Here is a 9,400-nt window from a genome sequence, read left to right on the forward strand (position 1 = left end):
CCCCTCACTGAGCCATCTCTGCTGCCTTCAATGTAATGTTTTGATTTCCTGAGACCCCACCCCACCCCCATTATCGACTCAGAAGAGATAAAACCCCTTGTTTACCAAAAGAATACTGGGAAGTGGCTTCTCATAGGAAATCTTGACCTTCATTGAGGTAGAAGTCTAAGAGTGTTAAACATTTGATGAGAAAAGAGTGGAGGCGAGCACGATCCATCACAATCTTGCAAACCCAACTCTGAGTTGTCGCAGAGAAGGTGCTCAAAATCAGAGTGCAGACTTGGGGAAATGTACCAAGCCAGTCTACTATGTGGGCAAACTTGCCGTCAAAGGGTCAGCTCTTCTCCCTGTCGACAGAGAGGGGCCTCCTCAGCGAAGAAATGCCCCTATCTTAGCTTTTCAGGATGAGTTGTCATCTTGAGGGAGGCAAGTCATGTGACTTTTACTGCAAAGAAAATCTTGCCCTTTCTGAGCAGAGGCTCAACCCGCTGTACTTCCTGAGACATGGGATATATGGGGGCGCTCCTAGAGAACAGAAAGTGAAGGGGCCAGTTCCAAATCCTTGGAGGAAGACACATGGGTCAGAGGACACTGACTTAGCAAGGCATGAGGAAGACAGGTCTAGGCTATGCAGTCACTGTAAACTCTTCTCACTGTGGTTTGACTTGTGTTCCCCCCAAAAAGGACCTGTGAAAGTTCAGTCCCTATTAGAACATTCTCAGTTGGAGATAGGGCTACTGCAGACACAATCCGTTAAGATGAAGTCATACTGTAACGCCCCCCAAGCCAGTGTAAGGAGTGCCGTCCAAGAGAAGGAGACACAGGCATGAGGGAAAATGGTCACTGCGACAGACACTACAGTGCTCCTGAAACTGTGTGAAGCTGGGTGAGGTGAGGAAGCGTACTCCCCGTGACCCTTCAGAGAGAACACAGTTCTGCCAACACCCAAGTTTCACACTATGACTCTAGCATCCTGAGAATAACTTTCCATTGTTTTAAGCAATTTAGTTGGCTATATTTTGTCACTGAAGCCACAGGGAACTGCATCAACTCTCCTCAGATTGCCAGCAATATTTTCTTTTCTTCAAGACAGGGTATCTCTGTGTAACAGCCCTGGCTATCCTGGACTTGCTTTGTAGACTAGGCTGGCCTTGAACTCACAGAGATCCACCTGCCTCTGCGTCCCGAGTGCTGGGATTAAAGGCGTGTGCTGCCACTGCCCAGCCCAGCCAGCAATCTTTTTCTAAGTTTGAATGTGGTTTTCAGAGGCCCAAGGTTTAAAGCTTTTGGCTTTCACTAACAAAAGGCTGCTGACATGCACAGAACCAGGCTATGGAGGCTGTTAGCTCAGTAGCCAGTAAGATGACTGGAGCAGAATACATAGCCCATTCCTAGGGACCTGGGAGATGTTTAAGAAAAACCAGGAGCCTTAGTCCTTGCAGTAACACAGGTGATGGCTTGTGGTTCGGGGGGGAATATACATACCCTTCAATTGCGCGTTAGATGTAGACTTTAGTCACAGTTTTTCACAAGCCACGGAAAGGTAATCAACACTTGAGGTGCACACTAGATTCTGGCTCAGCTCATATGAAGGGCTGGCTAAGTATTCTAATTTTTCCAAGACACCAGGCTGCAGGGAACCTCTGTGAGGATGCAAGAAGGAAAAAAACAACGGGACAATTTTTTTTCTAAATGTTTTTATTTCAACATAAACTAATTGATCTTTGTTTTCTTTTGCTTGTTTGTTTGTTTTGTTTTTTAAAGTTATTTATTATTATGTATTCAGGGCTCTGCCTGCATGCACACCTGCCAGTCAGAAGCAGGCATCAGATTACATTATAGATGGTTGTGAGCCACCATGTGGTTCCTGGGAATTGAACTCAGAACCTCTGAAAGAGCAGACAGTGCCCTTAACTGCTGAGCCATCTCTCCAGCCCCTGATCTTTGTTATTATACAATGTATGGATTGACCATGATTCTATCACTTGATCTGGGTGACAGTGGCATGTTATGACAGGTACTGAAGTGCCACATCAGGGAAGTCATGGCAGTTTCTTCACTGTCAAGTCCTCAGGATGTTGAGTATTGCCTGCCTCTCAGTTTCTTTCTTTCCTTCTTCCTTTCTTTTCTTTTCTTTTGTTGTTGTTTTAGAGACAGGGTTTCTCTGTGTAGCCTTGGCTGTCCTGGACTCACTCTGTAGACCAGGGTGGCCTCGAACTCACAGAGATCTGCCTATTCTGCCTCCTGAGTGCTGGGATTAAAGGTGTGCACCACCACAGCCTGACTTTTTTTTTTTAATCTTTAAAATTTTTTTCTTAACTGTCAACACAATGAAGGGTCACCTTGACAACCTGGCTAGGTGTGTCACCAGCCCATGTGTACAGAGCCAGTGTTTCTCTCCTGGTCAGTCTGTAGTCTCTGGGAGGGAGCCTCTGTGCTCAGGTCTCTAAGGGGTGGGAAGTAATCTGTTACATCATTTCCCTCCTGCCTGAAACGTTCCTTAGCATTTCTTGTTGTCTCTTAGACACAAATTTTCTATCTTAAAATGTCTTTATGTTATTTCTTTGACTTTTATTTAGAAGTCTATAGATTTAAACATAATCTAGGAAATAGCACAGGAAAGCCTTGTGTGTCATTATGCCACATATTGCATAAGTAGAGGTGATATGAAGATCCAGTTCCTTATGTCATTTAGAACTCACGAGCTTTAAGCCATGTGTGACTGTGTACACACTTCTTTCTTGGGGTGGTGTTTGGTTTTTCAAGACAGGGTTTCTCTGTGTAGCCTTGGCTGTCCTGGACTCGAGGCTGGCCTCGAACTCACAGTGATCTGCCTGCCTCTGCCTCCCGGGTGCTGAGATTACAGGCGTGCGCCACCACACCTGGCTCTTTACACACTTCTTTCAGAGCTCCTACAAAGGTCGATCCATATAAGCACAGGCACAGCTCAGGTGTAGACAGACACATCACCACAAAACCTTTCCTTATCCTGAGGAGACGGTCTTCTCCTCAGGGCTGGAGAGATGACTCCATGGTTAATAGTGAACACTCCCCGAGATCTTGAGCAGCCTCCTGCTCTGTCCCCCAGAAGTGATTCACATAATTGGTGAATGTGGCTTCGCACAGGGAAGTGAGCCACCTTTTCCTACACTAGCTTGCACTTTTGCCTTAAGGTCTTCTACACAACTAAGTCCTTCGGTGCTTCAGGAGTACCTCCCCCCCCACCCCCCCACCCACTTTTGAAGTATTCTTGACCTTGGATTTCAGTGTTGATGGTTTTAAGTCTTTTCCGTTCTGCTTTGATTTTTGTGCATTTTAAGCTGGTGATTTCCTCACTGGAGTTTCAAGATCTCTGGCAGCAGAGGAAGTCTCTTTAAGAAAACAGTTTAAACACTGAAAGATTCTATCTTACCTCCCAACTGTCCTTTTGTAATACAAAGTAATTACTTAACCTCCGTGTTTACTAAATGTTCTCCAAGATTCCATAGCCAAGAATGTGCTGTCTACGTGTCTGTTTAGTTTTTAGGGATCTAATGCTACTCTTCACTTGGCCTTAAGTATATATGGAATGTTATGACAGGACATAATAATAGTGATGGTCAGACATGGGGATGGTGTGAAGACAAACGTAGACATGCGAGAGAAACTCAACATTTCAATAAGGAAGGGAACTAAGCATGCTGCTCTTTCAGAATACTTGAGTCTGGTTCCCACATTGGGCAGTTCACAACCACCTGAAAATCTAGCTTCAAGACCTCCAACTCCTATGGCCTCTGCAGACACCTGCACTCACACGTACACACCCACATGTAAACACGTACACAGAAAAATGGAAAAAAATCTTCAAAAGAAGACATTGTCATGAGGCACAGAATTTCATGTAGATGGTGTGTTTTCTTCTCACATCTTTAACAATGTCCTGTTTCCTTTTTCTGACAAAGAGCCAGCTGCATCTCACTGTGTGCATCTGTGTACTTTAACCATTTATCTTTATCTTCGGTTTTCGCAGTTTACCTAGTGTATGAGAGGAAGTCCCTGTACCCAGCCACACTTAAGGAGTGGAGTAATGCATTACACCATTTCCCTCTGCTTTTTGCATACAGTTTTCTTTGCTTTCTTGTGCCATTTAAAGTTTACTAAAATTTCAAGTTGTGAATTGCTGGTTTTATTGGAAAAATTTTTCCAGTCATTATTTAAAAAGAAAACCTAAACCCAGGTGTGGTGGTGCACACCTTTAATCCCAGTACTTGGAGGCAGAGCCAGGCAGATCTCTGTGAGTTTGGGAAGCTGCTAACTTGCACCCCCTGTATACTCAGGTAATCAATTTTATTCCTTCTCAAGTCTCTGACGGGGTTGAAGACCAAATAGTTTAGTTTTACAATTAAGCTTAGTTGTTTAGGGGTTATAATGTTTTTAGGTCTAGGTAGATGTTTTAAGTTGATAGAGATGAGATATGATAGATATTGATTTACATTCAGAATTTTAGACGCAGCAAGGTAAGAAAATGTTTTCTCCAAGGTTGCCAAATACAAATGACCAAAACACTATGAATGTAACATTAATATAATTCCTGATTGTTTCTTGGTTCTTTGTGCTTTATGTAATTTACTTTATATATGTATAATAATATAAATGTATAAGTAAAAATAAAAATAAATATTAATACATTTTAAAAAAGAAAATGTGTGGTTGTGAAGGGATTCATCCACTTCACCTAATTATCAACTTTATTAGTACAAAGTTGACTCCTTCTGATTATTTCCTTCTTATCCTTTGGACACCATGCTGGTGGCATCTATCTCACTAAAGAGCCTGTTTTTTCTTGATTGGGCCATCTAGACTTTAATCAGCTTTATTAATCTTCTAAAAGCTTTAACTTTTGATTTCATAATTTTTTTTCTAGCTTCTGTTGTAATAGGCCCTCAGCTCTTATCATGACTGATGCAATGCCAGAGGCAACATTGTGACCTTAAAACCAAGAACATAAGCTGGGTGTGGCGGCACATGCCTGTGATCCCAGCATTTGGGAGGCAGAGGCACGTGGATTGCTGTGGGTTCGAGGCCATACTGGTCAACAAAGTGAGCCCAGGAAAGCCAGGTCTACACAGAGAAACCCTGACTCAAAACAAAACAAAACAAAAACCCAGCACATAGGTTCAAACACCAAATGGAGCAAAGTTCCATGCAGGTCTCCAAGTAAAAGGTCCTTAAATGTACTAACTCGTGTTTTAGCTTCTGTGCTTGTGCTTCTTGCTAACTGATTCCAATGAGGATGTGGGTTTTGTGCATAAAAGACAAAAAGATGTAAGGCTCTACATTGCATGATTTGGAAAAGCTCCTCATGCAGTCGCTAGCTGGCAGAAAGGATTTTCTTTTCTGCTTTAATAGTTCTGTGTGGTGGTCTATGGTTGTCTTACCTTACAACATTCTGGAAGCCCCAGCAAGATCCCTAGAGACTGAGATGCTGGTACACAGGGCATCTCAGATCCCTTCTCGGGTGATAGTGTGGAAAACAGAGAGTTCCTATGGGGTGCATCCCCAGAGAGGTCCTATGGCCCCATGAACTTCTCCTGACTTTAGTCCTACTGCCCTAGAGGTTCCCAATGCCTCCATCCTAAAATGAGAAATTACAGAAAGTTGCCTGAATCTGTCACCTCCCAAGATAAGTCTGTTTATGGCATCTTCTGATAGGATATCTGAGGAAAGGACAGTAAGAAGAATTTTGGAATTTTGATTTCTTAAAAAAAAAAAAAAAAAAAAACCAGAAACACTATAAAAATATGGTTTTATTGTTTTTTGGATTTTTGTTATTGTTGTTGTTTTTCAAGGCAGGGTTTCTCTGTGTAACAGCCCTGGCTGTTCTGGCTGTCTTGGACTCACTTTGTAGAGCAGGCTGGCTTTGAACTCCCAGAGATCCACCTGCCTCTGCCTCCTGAGTGCTGGGATTAAAGGTGTGCGCCACCACACCGGGCTTTTATTTTTGTCCCAGGAGTGGGATATGGGGCTACAATTTCACCTATTGCTTAAAGCTTCAAAGAAGGTGTTTTAAGGTTGATCCATGCCAGTTATGAATGTTAGAAGGCCTAAGAATGTGTTTTAAGTTGGTAAATGTGATTTATGAAGGTCAACATGTCTAAAAGGATGCTTTACTCATCCTGTTCCTATGCTGTTCTAGTAACTGTTCAGACTGCTGACACTGATCAATGGAGCTCTGATTTATTAGTCTAACTATGGTAAAACATTCCACTATATGATCCTATCATGGTTCTAAACTCAAGATATTAACTTTCCTTTTGTTTATCTTTTTCTTAAAATGTCTCTCGCCGTGCAAAAATAATATCCCTTCAGTCTTCTAAACAGAGGAAAGAAGCCTCTCTTTCCTGATGTGTACTGATGCTGAAAATGAAGATCAAGTAAGCCTTTTCCCTCCTGCTCCATAGGAGATTTCTGTCTTCCCCATGTTACTGTTTCACAGAGGCCAGAAAGGCTTCCGCCTTTCCTAAGCTCGCCTCATAGTATTTGCTTTTAACACAAAATTCTTTTCCCGATCCTCTACCATGCTATATGTCTCCTGCCTTTTCCTACAATGTGTACATGTCTAACAATGTGCTTCACTGCAGATTTCAAACAGTGATGAGGCTAACTTTATCTCCCTTTATAAACTTAAAAAGGATTCTTGTGAGCTATGGAAAATCCATCTCTCGGGTCAAATGAAGTCCAGCTAAGTATTGCCAATCCAAAGCCTAAGTTTCTCACCTATCTCCTTTCTCTTTTCACTGGTTTTAGGACTCCCCTCACCTAACTACCTGATTGCCACCTTTCTGCACCCAACATCAACCAAATCCCCCCTTCCTACTGGCGGAAATGCTTCCCTTTGTCTGAGAGACCATCAACACCTCTCTGGTTCACTGGGAGCACCCAACCTCAACCCTCCTAGTTGACCTATAACAAGGACCTTTCCTATCGGGTGAGTTTTCAGATGTAGCTTATCTCCCGCAGCTGTGCCATTGCAGCCACTGTCCAAACCCCGATGCACTGGGTAGCTACATCTCTGGGGCCAGCTGTGCTCTTGGTTGCTGGTCCAAGGGATGACGAGCTACTGACCAGTCTGTACCTGTTTTTCCTGGGTCATTATCCATTTTAGGGGACATCCTAATGGGTTACTGACCTCACCTTCCCATGGAAAACGTCCAGGCGCCTGTTCCTCCTAGCACGCCTTTGGGATGCATTCTGAGCTTACACGCCTCTGTAACCAAACTTGGACAGATCCAAAACTAAAGCCTTTTCATTATTGCCAGCAATTGGGTAAAATGGAAGGACGCTCCCTGTACCTAATCCTTTTCTTTGCTCTCCCAAAATTTTCAAGCATTGTCAGCATTGTCTCTTTCCTTGTTTTCAAGCCTTTTCTCTTTGCTCTCCCAAGAGTTTCAAATGCACACCTGAAGGGAATTTTCTCCCTAACTTACTAACTTTGTTTTCTGCCCACATATGTGTCTCAGCATCCTGCCAGACTTCCTACATTGGAGACATCATCAAAGCAGCTACCCACAAGTGCTCCCGTCCAACCTCAGAAATCATGCCAGCTAGACCTGCATTGTTCCTCTTAGCTGGACCTGCATTGCCCTTCCCAGCTGCAGGTCTTCTCAGACCCTGGACAGCAAATACAACAGCCTGTTCTTCCGGAACCTGGCCAACATTTCAATCTTTTAAACCCCCTATTGCCACCCTACTGTCAGCAGGAAGTAGTTAAGGTGATTACTTTGCCAGTTATCCATTCGCCAAAGACTGAAATGGTGTGCTCCAGGCCCGGGACAAATAGCCCCAGGTTCTCCCAGCACTCCTTGGTCCCTATCTGCTGCAGGACATGGCTGATGTACCCTGCCCTCTACTCTGAACTTCAGGGGGAACATTTCCTTCCCCTTCACTATATAATCTGGACGTTTTGTTGCTATTGCTTTTTTTTCTCTCTCTCTCTTTCCCCTTACGTGGTAGCCAAAAGAGGCTTTCAATAAACCTACGTTTATATATTTAACTTACCTTATATAAAAACAATCCAAAGTTCCTCATTTTTTAATTGTAGGAAAAGGTAGGAATGTTAGCATTCTGCTTCAGTTTGCCTACCTGTGATGTCATTGCTTACCTGCCACAGGGGTGTGGCCCTACCCAGGGCCATATAAAAGGACAAACCCTCCTCATGGTCTCTCTATCTCCCTCTTACTCTTTCTCTGCCTCTGTCTCTATCCTTTTCTCTCTCTCCCTCTGGGGTACCCCTCCTCCCTTTCCTTCTCCCTCCATGCTCACTTAATAAACTCTCCTGTAACATAATACCTTATGTCTTATTATTAAACATAAAAAAGGTTTCCTGCATTGCTCTTTTTATTAGCATCTTTGTCTTATTTACTTGGGGATTCATCAGTCTCTTTTTCATTCTCTCTCTTTTTTTCTTTTTAAGAGTTATTTATTATGTATACAGTGCTCTGTCTGCATGCACATCTGCAGGCCAGAAGAGGGCATCAGATCACATTATAGATTGTTATGAGCCTCCATGTGCTTGCTGGGAATTGAACTCAGGACCTCTGGAAGATCAGGTGGCACTCTTAACAAGTGAGCCATCTCTCCAGCACACTCTTTTTCATTTTATTAAGGTAAAAGCTGCTAGTGGCTTGAGAACTTTCTTTACTGTGTGTGTATTTAGTACTATAAATCCCCTGGTTGTTGCTTAAATGTTGTGTAGTGAAGCTGGGTGTGGTGGCGCATGCCTTTAACCCAAGCACTTGGGAGGCAGAGGCAGGCGGATCGCTGTGAGTTCGAGGCCAGCCTGGTCTACATAGTAAGTCTAGGACAGCCAAGGCTCGAAAAACCAAAACCAAAACCAAAACCAAAAAATGTTGTGTTAGTGGCATTTCATGAATTTCTGTTTTCATTTTCACTCATCGCACAATACTTTCTATTTTCCCTTTTGATTTCTTTGGCACATGGCTTGTTTAGAAGCTCTTTTAAATTTCCATTTGAGTCCTCTATCTTTATGAATAATCCTTTAAAACTACTATGCAACCATTAAAACCGAATTGTGAAACAAACTAACTATGAAGCAAAGAATTGTTGGGATAGAAACTGGGGGCTGGGTCAGGGCAGAGGACATGCAGTTTCCTTTCGGTCACGAGATGACTGAGGCTCCCAGTTGAAGTGGAAACTGAGAGGCCCAACGATGTCAAGGATAAGAGTCAGGAATTCAGAAGAGAGATAGAATTGCCAGCATTAGGTCAGTAGATACAATCAGGAACTTGACAGGATCCCCAAGGGGTACACAGAGAGTTCTAATGAAGGACACTGGAACAGGACAGATGTCAGAAACCAGGAGGGGCCAGTATGGCGGAGGGAGGAGGGAGGAGTGTCTGGA

This window comes from Acomys russatus, chromosome 10, assembly GCF_903995435.1.
Source record: "Acomys russatus chromosome 10, mAcoRus1.1, whole genome shotgun sequence".
Classification (NCBI taxonomy): domain Eukaryota; kingdom Metazoa; phylum Chordata; class Mammalia; order Rodentia; family Muridae; genus Acomys; species Acomys russatus.